Raw genomic sequence first — 18,512 nt, 5'->3', positions numbered from 1 at the left:
AAATCACATATCTTTGGAAAAGCTATGTCACCTTGTCATAATTCCGTCATGTTTGGTATTTAAATATGCGGGAGATTATGACCAGTTTATTGAATGGGGAATTATTTCTCGGGGATAGATCTGTGAAGAGTTACCCACAGGTCAAGACTTTGGGAATATTTGTGAGCAAAGTATAGTGACACCCAGGGGACATCCCTGCCCCCTATCAGCATTAAACACTGCCCCTGTGAAGACCATCCCATGTCTTGTTGCTTAAAAACCTGTGTTCTGAAGAAACAAACTGTCAGACTTTTTGGGAAATCAATTCACATTGATAAGCTGTCCATCTCCCTAGCCAAATTCCCTTGGCCAGAATGCAATTCATGTAAGTGCAAATCTGAATGTAACCCTTTTTATTTTAAACTGGTTTTGCTTGTTATGTCAATGAATTGTTATTCATTATTTTTTTATCTGTATGCCCTGTATCTTTGTATATTAAATCTATAATTTAATAAGTTGTGTCCTTGATACTCTAACGAATCCATTAGCCTATTAGAAGAAGAGATTGCTTGACCAAGTTAACCCTTGGAATGCCAGTGTGTGATTTGCTGATACATTTGATTAACAAGCTGTGTGTGCTTGCATTTACATTTGTGTAGGAGGTGTGAAGAGTTAACCCTGTGTGTGCTGGTGTGGGTTTTGCTAGTTGGTGGATAAATAGAAGCCTGTGTGCCAGTGTGGGACAATATATTGGGGTCCTATTGCCCGTACTCAATAGGTGGTGGCAGAACCTGAAGTGTCTGGGGATGTGAGAGCGCTGTGTTTGGGGGCGATTCCGTAGGTCTATAACCTGTGTGATAGGTAGAGAGACCTCATACAGCGAACACCCCAAAGTCACAGCAGCTGGGAGCGTGTACGTGACAGTGTCCCTTATGCAAGAGTATTGCCACGAGCCGCAGCGGCTCCGGGCACCACCGCGGCTCTCTCTCTGCTCTGGCCTAGTGTCCCGGCCATCATCATACCGACTGGGGCGTCAGTTCGTTTGTCCCGACCGTTGAAAAGGCAACGTTCGGGACGCTCTCTTTCTGAAGTGCCGCGTCCCCGCATCCAGGGCAGCCCAGCATGCGCAAATTAGGTAACTATCATCAGCCTGCTGTGCCCCAATGATTCTATTGGTTACTACTAGTATATTAGGCAGGAAGGGGCAAGCCTCCCTGCTGGTTATAGTCCCTGCTCCCTAGCATACTACTCCTGCTGTTGTGTTGCTACTGTTGTTCGTATTACTTTTGATGACCCCTGGCCTGGATTCTGACGCTGCTGATTTGCCTGTGACCCTGATCCCTTGCTCGGACACTGACACTGCTGATTTGCCTGTGACCCTGAAGCCTTGCTCAGATACTGACACTGCTGATTTGCCTGTGACCCTGACCCCTTGCTCGGATACTGACACTGTTGATTTGCCTGTGACCCTGAAACCTTTGCCAGAAGACTTGATTCCTCCTCTCTGTAATCACCTGCGCTACAATATCAGGTTATTAGCTCCTACTATTAGAGAACAAGACCTGGGGGTATCCGAGTACCTGTGAGCGAGTCTAGCTCTACGGGAAAGGCGGCTGCTAAAGGCGAAGACCTCTGAAGCGGTTTTAGGAGTTGATACCTGGGGCGTGAGCCCTAACAAGTATGCTAGGTTTAAGTTCGCACTATTTATCTGAACAAATTAAGCTGTTATGCTTTCATATTATTATTAGAGTATTATTAGCCATTTTTTACACATATCAACAACTACCTGTTAGAAACATCAGCCACTTTACATTGCAATTTAATACAACTGTGGTTGTAATAAAAAAAGTTTTTGTTTTTTTTTAAAAAGCACACATTGTTTAATGTTTGATGTAAATATAAAATAAAAAATTTTAAAAATATCTTTTTGGAATGAAGTGTATTAAGGCATTGGGCTCGTTTTAACGATGCTGAGAATTTCGACAGCCTTCAGTCCTACAAAAAAAATCAGATTTCTGAAAAAAACAAATACAATATTAGCAGACTTACCTGAAAACCGAAGCTCCAGATTTCCGATGGCACCGGCATGCTGACAGGAACTCATTCTGAAGACACAGCTCTCCAGCCGTTCAGTTTGACGTCAGTGCGACTTAGATCAGTATTAATTTAAAGCGGCAATGTTTTTACCCCACAGGTTAGGTGTTTAAACACTTCGGTTTTCATGTAAGTCTGCTAATATTGTATTCGTTTTTTTCAGAAATCTGATTTTTTTTGTAGGACTGAAGGCTGTCGGAATTCTCAGTATCGTGAAAACGATTACCACCGGTAGTAAGATGTATGTTGTGCGTATTTAGTTGTGAGTGTTTTAAACAAACAATGCTTTTTCCACAGTTTAGTGTTGTTATTCAGCATTGCTGCTCTAGCTGCTTTGGACTTAAACATGACCCCAACCTTCCTTAAGTTTAAGCAATAACTTAAGATAAAACTCTGAGTATTTCTTCTTAACTATCCGACAGATCTGTAGGTAAACGCCTACTCTTCTTTAAGTCAGTATGATCTTCGCCCCGTTCCCAACCCTTTTTACTTAAGTGTTTGGAGAACTTGTTAAGTGCGGTTAAGAAGGATTTTCTTCTTAAGTTACGAAATTCTTAGCTTACCAACAGATTTTCCTTCATATGTCCCTTTTCTGGGCATGCGCAAAGAAGATTTTCGGAATATCCGCAAAAAACGGCAGATAAGATCAGTAATGAATAAGGCTCCTTGTGATGAAACGCGTCGAGAGGAGGAAGGGAGCTTTCTGTTGGACCTTCATATCTCAAAGGATCATCCTGAGAAGGAGTGTAACATCTTGGAGGAGCACAGATAAGCTCTAATTTTTTAATTTAATGTACGGGCATTTGATATACATTTTGCATTAAAGGAATACATTTTATCTGCAGCTTTATCTGCACGGGCTTTAAAAACCCACCTTTTTCTTAAAGCCTTCCAGTCTCCCACTTAACTTCCTACCTTTTCTTCTGCCTCTTTCCCCTTCCCTTATCCTCCATTCCTCCCTCTCTCCCCCGTGTCTCTCTGTCTGTCTACCCCACCCCTTAGATTGTACGCTCCTTTGAGCAGGGTCTTCTCTCCTCCTGTCTTCACCACTTTTAACTCTGCTCTCCAGCTACCTCGCCCTCCTCCTTGAGGACCCTCTTCCCCTTGTCCCCTCTCGCTCCCTCCTTCCCCCTCTGGGGGTCTCCCTGTCACCCGGGCCCTCCCTCTTGGACTCTGTCTTAGGAGGATCTTCCCCTCTCCCCTCCCCCCTAGCTGTGCCTTGAGCTCACTGAGTAACTGTGCTTATTGTTTACTGTACTGTGCTGTCTCACCTCGTATTTTAATTTCGTTTGTCCCTGTACGGCGCTACGGACACCTAGTGGCGCCCTATAAATAAAAATTAATAATAATAATATATGTCATTTATTAAGTCCTAATATGGTATGTTTGAACTTTGGTCTTATGTAAGTGCTGATTGAGACATACTACACCATGATATCATTCTTTTCCGGATTTTAGCCTATTCAACTCCCGGGAATTATATCTATGGGAACTAAGAAGATTCACTTTTCAAGTCTCTCCAGGAGGGGTTGCAATTAACAGATAAGCTATTATTGATTTTCCACTTGGCACTTGCAAATAAGTGCTAAGATTAAGGAGCTGCCTACTGTATGTGACTTTATTCATTATTACTGCACAGATTTCTGTTTATATACACTTGGTAAATATTTGGACTCACATTTCACTTAGCGCCGATATTGCTTATTATCTTTTCACAAAATATATAAATATATATATTGTAACAAAGGGAGGCATTTAGTTGGCAATATGCAGAGAAAGCATGCAAGCAGAGTAAAACATTCGTGCAGTAATGCACCTAATTGAAAATAAGTAAAGACTTATGTGTGACAAACAATAGTTTAATGCAGGGTTTCCCAAACCCAGTCCTCAGGGCTCCCCAACAGTGCAAGTTTTCCGGATCACATGTGACATAATTAGGACCACTTGTGGATCTGTTACAATGTGTCAGTCAGTAATGATTACACCTGTGCTCCTGCAAGGAGATATGGAAAACCTGCACTGTTGGAGAGCCCTGAGGACTGGGTTTGGGAAACCCTGGTTTAATGTTTGGTTAACTTACATGGTTTGAAAAGTCCTTCCTCACAGCAAACAGACAGGGTGTGTATCTGACAGTGCAAACAGAACCATTGATGGGAGTTTCCTCTTAAAGGGAAGGTGGGTGTGTCACCTGCCCATCAAGCTAGAGGAGTATCATGTATTAAACGTTGCCTGTTTCATTGTTCAGGGAAACCAACGCTGAGCAAGCTGGCTGGTGTTTAGAGAGCAGGTCTTTGTCTAGCTAGCGTTTAGGGTCTCCAGAATCGGTGTGAAATCCGTATGGTGTCAAATACATAAATACATTTACCATCCTGGCATTAAAACTGCATAAAAAGGAAGAAGGTGCTTGCGTGTGCTTCAGCAGTAGCAGGCTCTTGCCACTATATATATATATATATATACACACACACACACATATATACACACACACACACATACACACACACACACATATACATAGATAGATATATTTTATTTACACATGCTGCGGCAAAAAGGGCAGTTTGCCGCGGATTGTTAAGAGAGAAACTGATAGTAATTAACTCCGTGACTGAATGTTTAGCCAGACGCAGAGTTGTGTTTGTCAGCTGGAACTGCACATCTTGCCGAATATACCATCCTGACATATCTGAATAAATGTCAGTAGAAATGGTCCAGCAAAACTGTGTGAGCATCGTCTGTCTGTCGTGCTTATCACAATACTTACATACATTATTGTAGATTTTTAAGATGCCAAAGTGCTCTTCAGTGCCGTACAGTAGGGAAAACAGTACATAAAACAAGGCAGAAAAAATAAATGCAGACATAAAGACAGGGATAGAGGACCCTGCTTATTAGAGAGCTTACATTCTAAGTGAAAGAGGGCACAGCTGAAACAAAAGGAGCAAGTTTGACTTAGAGTGGAGGTTAGGACAGCTGTGAGGGTATATCTAGTGTGAATAGTATCATCAGGGATATGCTAAGCTTTAAAAAAACAGATTGATTTTTACAGAATGTCTAAATATTTGAAGGCTGTGGGAAAGCCTGATTGTGCATGGTAGGGAATTCGATAAGTGGGGGGCAGCATGGGAGAAGTCTAGTAGGTGTGAGTGAGAGGTGGTTACCAGAGACGAGACAGAGGTAGATCTAAGAGGGCATGAGAGAGAGTATTTTTATATGAGATTTGAGATGTATGAAGGGGTAGTGTTGTTAAGGGCTTTGTAGGTAAGGGTGAGCAATCTGAATTGGATTCTGGAGGACACAGGGAGCCAGTGTATGGATTTGCAAAGTGGTGCAGCAGATGCGGAATGGTGAGAGAGGAAGATCAGTCATGCAGCAGCATTTAGGATGGATTGAATTGTGGATATATGGGTGTCGGGAATGGCAGAAAGCAGGAGGTTGCTGTAGTCAAGAAGGGATGAGAGTATGAATATGAGTTTTGGTAGCATGTTGAGTAAGAAAAGGGCATATTATGTTTTTAAGGTGGAATCAACAGGACAGGGAGAGAGTCTGGATGTGAGGAACAAAGCAGAGGGCGGTTTTAAGTGAAAAACAAAGCAGCGGGCTTGGGACTGAGGAAACTGTAGTGTTATTAACAGTGAGGATCGGTTCGATAGGTAGGAAGTGAACCAGGAAAGAACTGTGTCACAAAGGTCAATGGAGTGAAGGGTGTGAGGAAGAAGAGAGTGATCAATAATGTCAATAGCAGCAGAGAGGTCCAGATGAATGAGTATGGAGAAATAAGTCTTGGGGGTTGTGAAGATACGTGGTTCCCAAATCACTCAGACACGGTATTAGAGGAAAAATATAAGGATGATTTATTCTGCAGAACAGGATTAAATACAGCACGGCCCCCTTAACGATAGCAGGTCCAACAAGTGAGGAAATCAGTTCAAATAAATCCAGTGAGATAGGTTTCACAGCACATCTCTGGCAGAGCATCACCTATTGAGCAAAGTCAGTCACATACGTATTCAGCTACCAGGGTAGCCTCTTTTATCACCTCATAATCCCACCTTGGGAACTGCCTGCCCAGGGGAGTTGCAAAAGGTCTCTATTGGTGGGCTTCTCACACAATCCAGCCTTCCCCCCTACCAAACCAGGTGTCTTCCCTCTGGTGACCCCAGCTGGGTCCAGCTCCTAGCTGTCTGTAGAGCTCACTAGTGGACAATATGGAGCAAACAGAAATAACAATGGTAGCTTAATTCACTCAAGTCCTGAGTGTTCCCTGTGGAGGTGGAATTTAAACCCTGAAGTACTTTTCCAAGTAGATGTTATAGTTCCATCACTGATACTTCCTGATAACAAAATGGCTAAAAAGTGCAGTGCGGGTATGCATTAGATTAAGGGGTTGGAACTCTGGTTCCATACACCATGCCCGTTTCTTTACAGGGGTATATTTACTAAACTGTGGGTTTGAAAAAGTGGAGAAGTTGCCTATAGCAACCAATCAGATTCTAGATATTATTTATTAAGTGCATTCTACAAAATGACAGCGATAATCTGATTAGTTGCTATAGGCAACATCTCCACTTTTTCAAACCAAAACTTTAGTAAATATACACCTTAGACTTTGCAATAACTAGATCATTGATCACTTATGTGAGAGCAGTTTCAGTAGAATGTTGTGGACAGAAGCTTGATTGTAGAGAGTCGAGACTGGAGTGAGAGGAGAGAAAGTGAGACAGGCATTTGTACACTAATTACTCAAGTAGTTTGACGACAAAAGGGAGGAGAGAAATAGGCTGGTAGTTGGAGATAGAGGCTGGATCGAGAGATGGTTTCTTTATAATTGGTGAGATGAGGGCGTGTTTAAAGGAGGATGGAAATGTGCCAGTGGAGAGAGACAGGTTGAAGAGGTGAGTTAGAGGTGGACATGCAGTGGAGGAGGAGCGAAGAAGCTGGGAATGAATAGGGTCAAGGGGACAGGTTGTATGGTATGATGAGGAGATGAGTGTAGAGACTTCGCCTTCAGTTACTGGAGAGAATTAATTAAGAGTGGATTTGGGAGTGTAGGTGAGGTGGGTAGAGTGGGTGGAGTGTGTGGAATTTGGCATGAGTAAAAATCTTGTTGAATGGTGATGATTACTTTCGTTGAAGTACGTGGCAAATTCATGGACTGTGAGGGAGGAATGGGAAGAAAGTGCAGGTGAGCAGAGAGGCGAGTTGAAGGTGGCAAAGAGGCAAGGTGGGTTAGAAGAATGTTTATTTGGCAAATGAAAGGACAGTGCTGTAAGATAACAGGATGAACTTATAGTGGCGCTCTGCAGTTCTCTTGCAGGTAGCGGGTCTGTTTGTTGTGCCATGGTTGGGGTTTGGATCATAGGAGACTGTATGTGGTAGCTGGCTTTGCATTGTCTTGGGCTGAAGTGAGTGTTTTGTTGTAAAAAGAGGTAGCCTGATTAGGCCAGGACAATGCAGACATGGGAGACGATAGTTGTTTTAGTGAAGATGAGAAGTGTGTTGGGTTTAGGGTACTTAGGTGTTGTTGTGTATGTGTGGATTTGAGTGCAGGGGGAGGGCATGAGGTAAGGTGAGGCTGATGGAAATGGGGTTGTGGTCAGGCAGTAGAAATGCTAAGTTCATGAAATTAGAGATGGAGCAGTAGTGGGAGAAAACAAGGTCAAGGTAGTGTCTATCACAGTGGGTAGGATATGAGGTGCACTGGGAGATACTAAAGGAGGAAGTAAGTGAAAGAAGTTTAGTGGTAGAAGAGATGGTGGGATTATCAATGGAAATGTTGAAATCACCTCGTATAAGAGTAGGCAGCTCAAAGGATAGGAAATAAGTGAGCCAGGCTGCAAAGTTGTCAAGTATTTGGGAAACTGGACCTGGGGGGTGGTAAATTAAAGCAACACGAACGTGGAGAGGGTAAAATAGATGGATAGTGTGGATGTCAAAGGAAGATAATGAGAGTGAGGGTTCAGAAGGTATGACTTGGAAGATGCAACTTGGAGAAAGTAGAATGCCTACTCCACCACCTTGTCTGTTTGCGGGTCTGGGGGTATGGCTCAGGGAGAGTCCACCATAGGAGAGAGCTGCAGGGGATTTAGTGTCAGAGGAGGTGAGCCAAATTTCTTTAATGGCAAGGAGGTTGAGGGATTTAAAACTTAATAGATCATGAATGGGTGCAAGTTTGCTACAAACAGATCTGGCTTTCTATAGTGCACAGGAGAAGGGAAGAGAGGGTAGTGGAGATATGTTGATATGTAGATAAGGTTGGCGTGATTGCATGTGCGGGGTGGACGAAAAGATTTGGGATGGAGCGAGGTGCATGAGCAGAGAATAGAGATTGTACAGGGTCCAGGGCTAGTTGAGATGTCACCAGCAGCCAAGAGAAGGATCAGGATCATGCGGGGAGGATTTGTGAGTGTGAGGTTTATTTCTGTTTATGTCTCCTGGTGACTGTGGTGGGTGCAGGAGAAAAAACAGTTCATGCATGCAGACTAGTGAGGAGAGAAGTAGTGAAGGGAAAATCATAATAGGGGAGAGAAAAATAGGATGATGGAGAAAGAAGAGGAGTTTGAAGAGAAGTATGGTGATAGTAAATAGGGGAGAGTATAAATTGAGTAGGGTCATCATGGAGAGGTGTGAGAGATGTGAATGAATGTGTATTAGCTGGGGATGGTAAGGAGAGAGTGGAAAGAAACAATTGATCCATGTATGTACACATACACTCACCTGTACACACCTGCTTATTAAAGCAAATATCTAATCAGTCAATTATGTATGCATAAAAGTATGCAGACATTGTCATGCAGTTCAGTTTTTGTTTAAACCAAACACCAGAATGGGGAAAAAAATTGATATAAGTGACTTTGACAATGGAATTATTGTTGGCGCTAGCCAGGGTGGTTTGAGGATCTCAGAGACTGCTGATCTCCTAGGATTTTCATGCACAGCAGTCTCTAAATGTAATGAGTTACTTCGATATTTGCACCTCCGACCAATAAAGGTCTCTATATTTGCAAACTTGCCCTTAAATTTGCCCTTATCCAAGATGGCCAGTGTGGCATCAATAGAAACTATCTTGGATCCTGTTTCCTGGTTTGGCCTATAAATGGCACTTCCTGGTTCAGACATGTGCTTGAGTATTCTGCCTGCTCAGCTCCTGCTACTTGCTACACTTCCTTCCATTCATGACCACCCGTTTGTGTACCGACCCGGCAAACGTCTGACTACTTGCTGGATATCTACTCGACTATTGGGCTTCAAATAATACCACCAGTACCGTTACAGGATACTCAAGCCTTGAAATGGATCCCGCCGAAGATATTCCTATTAATCGGCACCTGGCAAGTTTAACCACTGTGCTAATTGAATTCCAGGTGTGTCACGGGCACTAGGAGTCTTTACCCAGGGATCACCAGGTGATAGGCTTACCAGAGCAGTATAGGTGGTAATATGGTACTCTGGTAGCAGGGTGATCACGGAACAGGAAATAGCAGATGATGAGATGCTCAGGAAAGTCTATGACTAGCAGCACTGGCAATATGGAGGTAGTAATACACGAGGAACTGTATGGACAAAGGACACGTGAAGGTAGTCAGTGGTCTGCGGTAGCAAGTTGTACCACTGCTATAGTGAGGAGGAATGTCCAACAGAAACGAGGAGGTGATGAGAGTCAGCGGTCTGCGGATAGCAAGTTGTACCGCTGTCTGAGTGAAGGAAATGGAATCCAAGTGGAGGTATCCGGGGAGTCAGTGGTCTGCGTTAGCAAGTTGTACCACTGCTATGTGAGAGGATACTGGAACAGGTGAAACTGTAAACAGGGGTCAGTGGTCTGCCACTAGCAAGTTGTACCACTGAATATATATGTGAGGAGGTGCACGGGGAGAGACTGCAACACAATATATACACGGGCACCTTGACTTTGATCCACAGTAATATGCACAATATAAATGTATATATGACTGAACAACACTGCCAATATAGAAAGTCTCTTGAAGTAATCCAGCACGAGATAACACAGTCAATGATGGCAATAGACTCAGCGGATAGCAAACTCCAGAGGAGAACCAACACAGTCCAGCAAGGTATGCAATACACAGCACAGTCAATGAGAAGTATGCATACCGCGGTTCAGGAGAAGGCAGTCAGACAGGAGTGCAGAGATACCTGAACGGCAGGAGGCCGGCAGGATGCAAAGTCCCTGGATGGGTGAAGCGGTGATCTAGTAGGTGCAGCGCACAGGTAGGTAGACCAGCAGGGAACACAGGAAAGCGTGGAGAGCGGATCAGCAGTAGATGGATGAGTAGCGCTGAGCAGTAGCAGCAGCGGGTCTCTGCGGGAACACGGAGGTAGCCAATAGCAACCAGCAGGTGCAGTAACGATGGGACACGGGAGAGCAGAGTTGAACTGGAACTGTTGATCACGGAGAGTAGCGGGTAGCAATAGTGGCAGCAGACTCAAGGAAACACGGGAGAGTAGACAAGAACTGAAGACTGAAGCGCACAGAGGCAGCGGATAGGAATCAGCCAAACAGTCACGATGAAACACAGACGGGTTGCAGGTTGAAGACTGTAGTGCACGGAGGCAGCGGATAGGAATCAGCTAACAGTCACGATGATGAAACACAGACGAGTTGCAGGTTGAAGACTGTAGTGCACGGAGGCAGCAGATAGGAATCAGCTAGCAGTCACGATGATGAAACACAGACGAGTTGCAGGTTGAAGACTGTAGTGCACGGAGGCAGCGGATAGGAATCAGCTAGCAGTCACAATCATGAACAGGTGAGTGGATGTGAATGAAAGACTGTAGTGCACGGAGGCAGCGGATAGGCATCAGCTAACAGTCCCAATAATACATGGTAGAGTTGAAGTGGTTAGAAGACTGTAGTGCACGGAGGCAGCGGATAGGAATCAGCTCACAGTCACGATGATACACAGAAGGGTAGCTGTGGTATGGGAACCACAGTAGTAGAAGTGGTTTGGAAACCACTGAGGTAGAAGTGGTTTGGAAACCACAGGAATCAGCTGGGCTGAATAAACGAGGAAACACAGGAACACCTTCAGAGACTCATGGGGAATGAGACTCCAAGATCAGGCAACGTGGTGTTGACCACAGGTGCTTAATATAGGGAGGTTGCCTGATCTGCCAATTAAGTTAAAGGAACATACACTGGAGGTTTAGAAAGGGCTGCGCATGCGCAGTCCCTCAGGATGGAGGACGGCCACGGTTCCTAAATGTCCGGGAAGAAGCACTCACAGTCCGGTGAGTGACAGTACCCCCCCTTTTAAAGGTGGGCACAGAACGCCTGGAACCGGGCTTGTCCGGATTTTTGGAATAAAACTTCTTCAGAAGGGCAGGAGCATTAAGATCTTCAGCTTTGATCCATGAACGCTCTTCAGGACCAAAGCCCTTCCAATGAACGAGGAAACGGAGGACTCCTCGCGAAATTTTTGCGTCCAATACCTCAGTAATCTCGAAATCCTCCTCCTGATGAACTTGAACTGGCTGTGGTGCTGAGGGAGGAGTCGAGAAACGGTTGATGATGAGAGGTTTGAGCAAGGACACATGGAAGGCATTGGAAATCCGAAGATTCTTAGGAAGAAGAAGTTTAACACATACTGGATTGATAACTTGAATGATCCTATATGGACCAATAAAACGAGGAGCGAATTTCATAGATGGAACCTTCAAACGAATATTTTTGGTAGATAACCAGACACGATCTCCAATTTTTAGTGGTGGAATAGCCCGCCTCTTCTTATCTGCGAAAGACTTATATTTGTTAGATGTCTTCTTTAAACAGGTTTTGACCTGAGACCAGATATTTTTGAAGGTCTGACAAGCAGTCTCCACAACAGGAACTTAGGTGGGCGGGAGGGCAGGAAATTCCGGAAAAGACGGATGGTGACCGTAGACCACAAAGAATGGAGTTTTGGATGATGACTCATGGTACATGTTGTTATGGGCGAATTCAGCCCAAGGGAGCAATTCTACCCAGTTGTCTTGGTTGGCTGAAGAGAACATCCTAATAAAGGTCTCAAGATCTTGATTGACTCGTTCCGTTTGTCCGTTAGATTGCGGATGGTAAGAAGATGAGAGTGCTAATCGTATGCCCAAGGTTTTACAAAGGGCCCGCCAGAATCTGGAAACGAATTGTACTCCTCTATCTGACACAATCTCAGACGGACATCCATGGATGCGAATGATTTCTTTAATGAAATGTTCAGCCAGAGTAGACGAGGAAGGTAAACCGGACAGAGGGACGAAATGGGCCATCTTCGAAAATCTGTCTACCACTACCCAAATAGTATTGTGATTCTTACTTGGTGGCAAATCAGTAACGAAATCCATACTAATATGGGTCCAAGGCTTGGACGGAATGGGTAGTGGTCGCAGCAACCCTGCTGGAGTTCTGCGGGAGGATTTGAATTGAGAACATAAATCACAGGAAGCAATAAACTCTTTGACGTCTCTCCTCATTGAAGGCCACCAGTAACTTCGAGAGAGAATCTCAAAGGTCTTGTGTTCACCGGCGTGTCCAGAAAAACGAGAGGCATGGAACCACGAAAGGATTTTCCTCCTCAGAGTAGGAGGCACGAGGGTCTTCCCAAATGGTAGCATTTTGGTGGATGAAGCAGCCAGAGAAATACATTTGGGGTCTAGAATAGCATGGTTGGGAACCTCTTCTACATCAGAGGACGTCACAAAAGCTCGAGATAGAGCGTCAGCTTTCTTGTTCTTAGCGGCTGGTTTGAAGGTTATAATTAATTCAAAACGGGAAAAGAAAAGAGACCATCTTGCTTGACGAGGGTTCAAGCATTGGGCAGATTGCAAATATGACAAGTTCTTATGATCCGTGAAGATCGTCACCGGATGGCGAGCTCCTTCCAACAAGTATCTCCATTCCTCTAATGCAGCTTTGATGGCCAGCAACTCCTTGTCCCCGATAGTATAATTTTTCTCTGCGGGCAGAAGACCCCGAGAGTAGAAGGCACAAGGATGTAATTTTTGTTGCTCCGAGCATTGGGAGAGAATGGCTCCTAAGCCCACATTAGAGGCATCTACTTCTAGGAAGAAGGGGAGTGTCACATCAGGCTGTCGAAGAATGGGAGCAGACGAGAAGGACTCTTTGAGAATTTGAAAGGCTTGGAGAGCCTCAGATGACCATTGCTTAGTATTAGCCCCTTTCCGAGTTAGGGCCACAATAGGAGATGCAATGGATGAAAAGTCTTGAATGAAGCGTCTATAGTAATTGGCAAAACCTAAAAAACGCTGGATGGCACGAAGAGTAGTTGGCTGAGGCCAATGTAGTACAGCATTTACTTTGTCTGGATCCATCTTCAGGCCAACTCCGGAAACTATATACCCCAAGAATGGAATCTGGGGTAACTCGAATGAACATTTTTCCAATTTACAGAACAATGAGTTTTTCCGTAGTCTGGAGAGGACCTCTGCCACATGTTGGTGATGAGAAGGCAGGTCCTGTGAGAAGATCAATATGTCGTCCAGGTAGACAACGACACATACATATAATAAGTCCCGAAAGATCTCATTGATGAAACCCTGGAAAACAGCGGGGGCATTACACAGCCCGAAGGGCATTACTAAATATTCGTAATGCCCATCTCTGGTGTTAAACGCGGTCTTCCATTCGTCACCGGAACGGATTCTAATTAAATTGTAGGCACCACGAAGATCCAACTTAGTAAATATCCGAGCTCCCTTGATGCGATCAAATAGCTCAGTGATCAGCGGAATGGGATACCGATTCTTGATAGTAATGGCGTTGAGTCCACGAAAATCTATACAAGGGCGTAATGATCCATCCTTCTTTTTGACGAAGAAGAACCCAGCTCCAGCGGGAGAGGTGGAAGGTCGAATGAACCCACGCTGGAGATTCTCCTGTATGTACTCAGATGTGGCTTGAGTTTCAGGTAACGAGAGAGGATAGACCCGACCGCTGGGAGGAGTCTTGCCAGGTAGAAGGTCGATCGGACAATCCCAAGAACGATGAGGAGGAAGACGTTCAGACTGAGCTTTATCAAACACATCGGCAAATGAAGCATACTGAGGAGGGAGTCCCGGGGAGGAAGATGAGATGGAAGATTGCTGTACTTTAAGAGGAATAACTTGAGAAAGACAACGATGGTGACATTCAGACCCCCAAGACGTAACTTGAGGGGTGCGCCAGTCAATCTGGGGAGAGTGACACTGAAGCCATGGAAGGCCTAAGACAATCGGACTTGTCGTAACTGGAAGAATTAAAAACGAAATTTCTTCATGGTGTAGTACACCAATCTGAAGGGTTACTGGAGACGTACTCTGGGTGATGAGACCATTGATGAGACGTGATCCATCTATAGCCGTCACAGTAATGGGTGTTTTTAAAGTGATCACTGGTAGGGACCATTGATTCACTAGTGATTTAGAAATGAAATTTCCTGCTGCTCCGGAATCAATCAATGCCTGTGACTCAAAGGATTTGGTAGCAAAGGAAATCGTAACATCAAAAGGGCAGACTTTAGATTTCATAGACAATGGAGAGGACTCCAGGGACCCTAACTTCACCTCTCCAGAACTAGTTAGGGCCTGGCATTTCCCGATCTCTTAGGGCAAGAGCTGAGCATATGCGTGGAATCAGCACAATAGATACAGAGTCTATTCTTTACTCTTCGTTTCCTCTCCTCTGAAGATAATTTGGAACGTCCTATCTCCATGGGAATCGCAGAGGATGGAGCTGGACGAAATTGAGGGTTTGAACGAAGAGGTGCTTTGACAGCCGTTGTTTTCTCAGACTCTCTTTCACGAAATCTCATATCTACACGATGGCAAAGAGAGATCAAATCTTCTAGTGATGAAGGGAGCTCTTGGGTAGTCAGTGCATCCTTAATTTTATCGGAGAGCCCCTGCCAGAAGGCGGCAACTAATGCTTCAGTGTTCCACTGAAGTTCAGAGGCTAAGATCCTAAATTGAATGACATACTGTCCTACTGTATGGGAGCCTTGTCGCAAACGAAGAATGCTGGAAGCAGCGGAGGTCACACGACCTGGTTCATCGAACACACTTCGGAACGTGGAAATGAATTTGGCACTATCTTGTAGAATTGGATCGTTTCTCTCCCACAGAGGGGAGGCCCAAGCCAGGGCTTGTCCAGAAAACAATGAGATAAGATAGGCCACTCTGGAACGATGGGTAGAAAAATTTTGAGGTTGGAGTTCAAAATGGACTGAACATTGGTTAAGGAAACCTCTACAAGTTTTGGGGTCCCCGTCATATTTTGACGGAGTAGGCAGGTGAAGCGTAGAAACTGTAGACACCTGGGATGGCACTGGGAAAACGGAGGAAAGCACAGGAGCTTCAATATTAGCTGTAACAGTCTGTCCAGATGTTCCTTGGGAGGTTAATGATTGGTAACATTGAAGTAACAGCTGTTGGCGAGCATCCTGTTGCTCCACACGGCTGACCAGATGCTGCAGCATCTCTTTAGCGGTAGGTTCCGTATCTGGGTCTGTCATGGCCTGATCTTACTGTCACGGGCACTAGGAGTCTTTACCCAGGGATCACCAGGTGATAGGCTTACCAGAGCAGTATAGGTGGTAATATGGTACTCTGGTAGCAGGGTGATCACGGAACAGGAAATAGCAGATGATGAGATGCTCAGGAAAGTCTATGACTAGCAGCACTGGCAATATGGAGGTAGTAATACACGAGGAACTGTATGGACAAAGGACACGTGAAGGTAGTCAGTGGTCTGCGGTAGCAAGTTGTACCACTGCTATAGTGAGGAGGAATGTCCAACAGAAACGAGGAGGTGATGAGAGTCAGCGGTCTGCGGATAGCAAGTTGTACCGCTGTCTGAGTGAAGGAAATGGAATCCAAGTGGAGGTATCCGGGGAGTCAGTGGTCTGCGTTAGCAAGTTGTACCACTGCTATGTGAGAGGATACTGGAACAGGTGAAACTGTAAACAGGGGTCAGTGGTCTGCCACTAGCAAGTTGTACCACTGAATATATATGTGAGGAGGTGCACGGGGAGAGACTGCAACACAATATATACACGGGCACCTTGACTTTGATCCACAGTAATATGCACAATATAAATGTATATATGACTGAACAACACTGCCAATATAGAAAGTCTCTTGAAGTAATCCAGCACGAGATAACACAGTCAATGATGGCAATAGACTCAGCGGATAGCAAACTCCAGAGGAGAACCAACACAGTCCAGCAAGGTATGCAATACACAGCACAGTCAATGAGAAGTATGCATACCGCGGTTCAGGAGAAGGCAGTCAGACAGGAGTGCAGAGATACCTGAACGGCAGGAGGCCGGCAGGATGCAAAGTCCCTGGATGGGTGAAGCGGTGATCTAGTAGGTGCAGCGCACAGGTAGGTAGACCAGCAGGGAACACAGGAAAGCGTGGAGAGCGGATCAGCAGTAGATGGATGAGTAGCGCTGAGCAGTAGCAGCAGCGGGTCTCTGCGGGAACACGGAGGTAGCCAATAGCAACCAGCAGGTGCAGTAACGATGGGACACGGGAGAGCAGAGTTGAACTGGAACTGTTGATCACGGAGAGTAGCGGGTAGCAATAGTGGCAGCAGACTCAAGGAAACACGGGAGAGTAGACAAGAACTGAAGACTGAAGCGCACAGAGGCAGCGGATAGGAATCAGCCAAACAGTCACGATGAAACACAGACGGGTTGCAGGTTGAAGACTGTAGTGCACGGAGGCAGCGGATAGGAATCAGCTAACAGTCACGATGAAACACAGACGAGTTGCAGGTTGAAGACTGTAGTGCACGGAGGCAGCAGATAGGAATCAGCTAGCAGTCACGATGATGAAACACAGACGAGTTGCAGGTTGAAGACTGTAGTGCACGGAGGCAGCGGATAGGAATCAGCTAGCAGTCACAATCATGAACAGGTGAGTGGATGTGAATGAAAGACTGTAGTGCACGGAGGCAGCGGATAGGCATCAGCTAACAGTCCCAATAATACATGGTAGAGTTGAAGTGGTTAGAAGACTGTAGTGCACGGAGGCAGCGGATAGGAATCAGCTCACAGTCACGATGATACACAGAAGGGTAGCTGTGGTATGGGAACCACAGTAGTAGAAGTGGTTTGGAAACCACTGAGGTAGAAGTGGTTTGGAAACCACAGGAATCAGCTGGGCTGAATAAACGAGGAAACACAGGAACACCTTCAGAGACTCATGGGGAATGAGACTCCAAGATCAGGCAACGTGGTGTTGACCACAGGTGCTTAATATAGGGAGGTTGCCTGATCTGCCAATTAAGTTAAAGGAACATACACTGGAGGTTTAGAAAGGGCTGCGCATGCGCAGTCCCTCAGGATGGAGGACGGCCACGGTTCCTAAATGTCCGGGAAGAAGCACTCACAGTCCGGTGAGTGACAAGGTGGAGCTGAAATTCCTGAAGGACAGTTTTTTAGCTCTCGAATCACAGGCTAAACAAGAAATTCAAGTTGTCTCACAAAAGGCTAATGATGCACATAGTAATTTCCAGGAATTTCTAATTAGGGTGTTTCAACAAGGGATCTTATTGCAGAATTGGAGAACAGATCACCACAAGTGCCTGTAAAATCGGCATCCCCTGCTGCTCTCCCTCTCCCACCAGCTCGGTTTGGAAGGGACCCTCAAAAGTTTCGTAAATTTATTAATCAATGCTAGATGCATTTCCAGCTGTAGGAGTCCCATTTTCAGTCTTATAATTCAATGGTCCCGTGTATGCTTTTACTACTTAAGGACACCACCCTTGCATGGGCTTCTCCCTATATCGAGACTTCTAGTCCGATATTAGAGAAATTTGATGACTTCATCAAAGTCATGAAACAAACTTTTGATGATCCAAACCGGATACTGCCGAAAAGGCATTATTGAAATTACGTCAGGGGAGACGCTCAGTTGTAGAATATACTGCAGATTTTCGAAGATGGGTGCTTGACATTACATGGAATTCTGAGGCACAGTTGTCTGTCTACCGAAAGGGCTTTCTGAGACCATTAAATATGAATTAGCCCGAGCAGAGGCACCCACTGAACTTGAGCCTTTCATTAACCACCGCATTTGCATTGTTGATCAACTGATTGAGAGACTACAAGAAAGGAGGGCCTTAAGCTTGACATTCCCCATTTATCGGGAACCCACAACTTTAAACTATTATGGGAATTCTGAGGTAAAATCCACTAAGGAATTTGAGTCTGAACCCATGCAAATAGACACACACACTTCACAAACGTAGTTCCAATGAGAGAAGGGAGCAACGACGTCAAGAGAACTTGTGCCTTTATTGTGGAAAACCAGTACAATATGTCCCAAATTGTCCTAGAAGACCTCAGAGGACCGTGGGGTCAGGAGTCTGTGATTTCCGACATTCCTCAGCATGTGAATGCAATTATTCCTTGTCTCTCCACCTTAGCGTTTGAGAATAA

The sequence above is a fragment of the Mixophyes fleayi genome, chromosome 6 (genome assembly GCF_038048845.1).
Source record: "Mixophyes fleayi isolate aMixFle1 chromosome 6, aMixFle1.hap1, whole genome shotgun sequence".
Lineage (NCBI taxonomy): Eukaryota > Metazoa > Chordata > Amphibia > Anura > Limnodynastidae > Mixophyes > Mixophyes fleayi.
The sequence above is the reverse complement of the archived record's forward strand: the minus strand, read 5'-3'. Positions refer to the sequence as shown.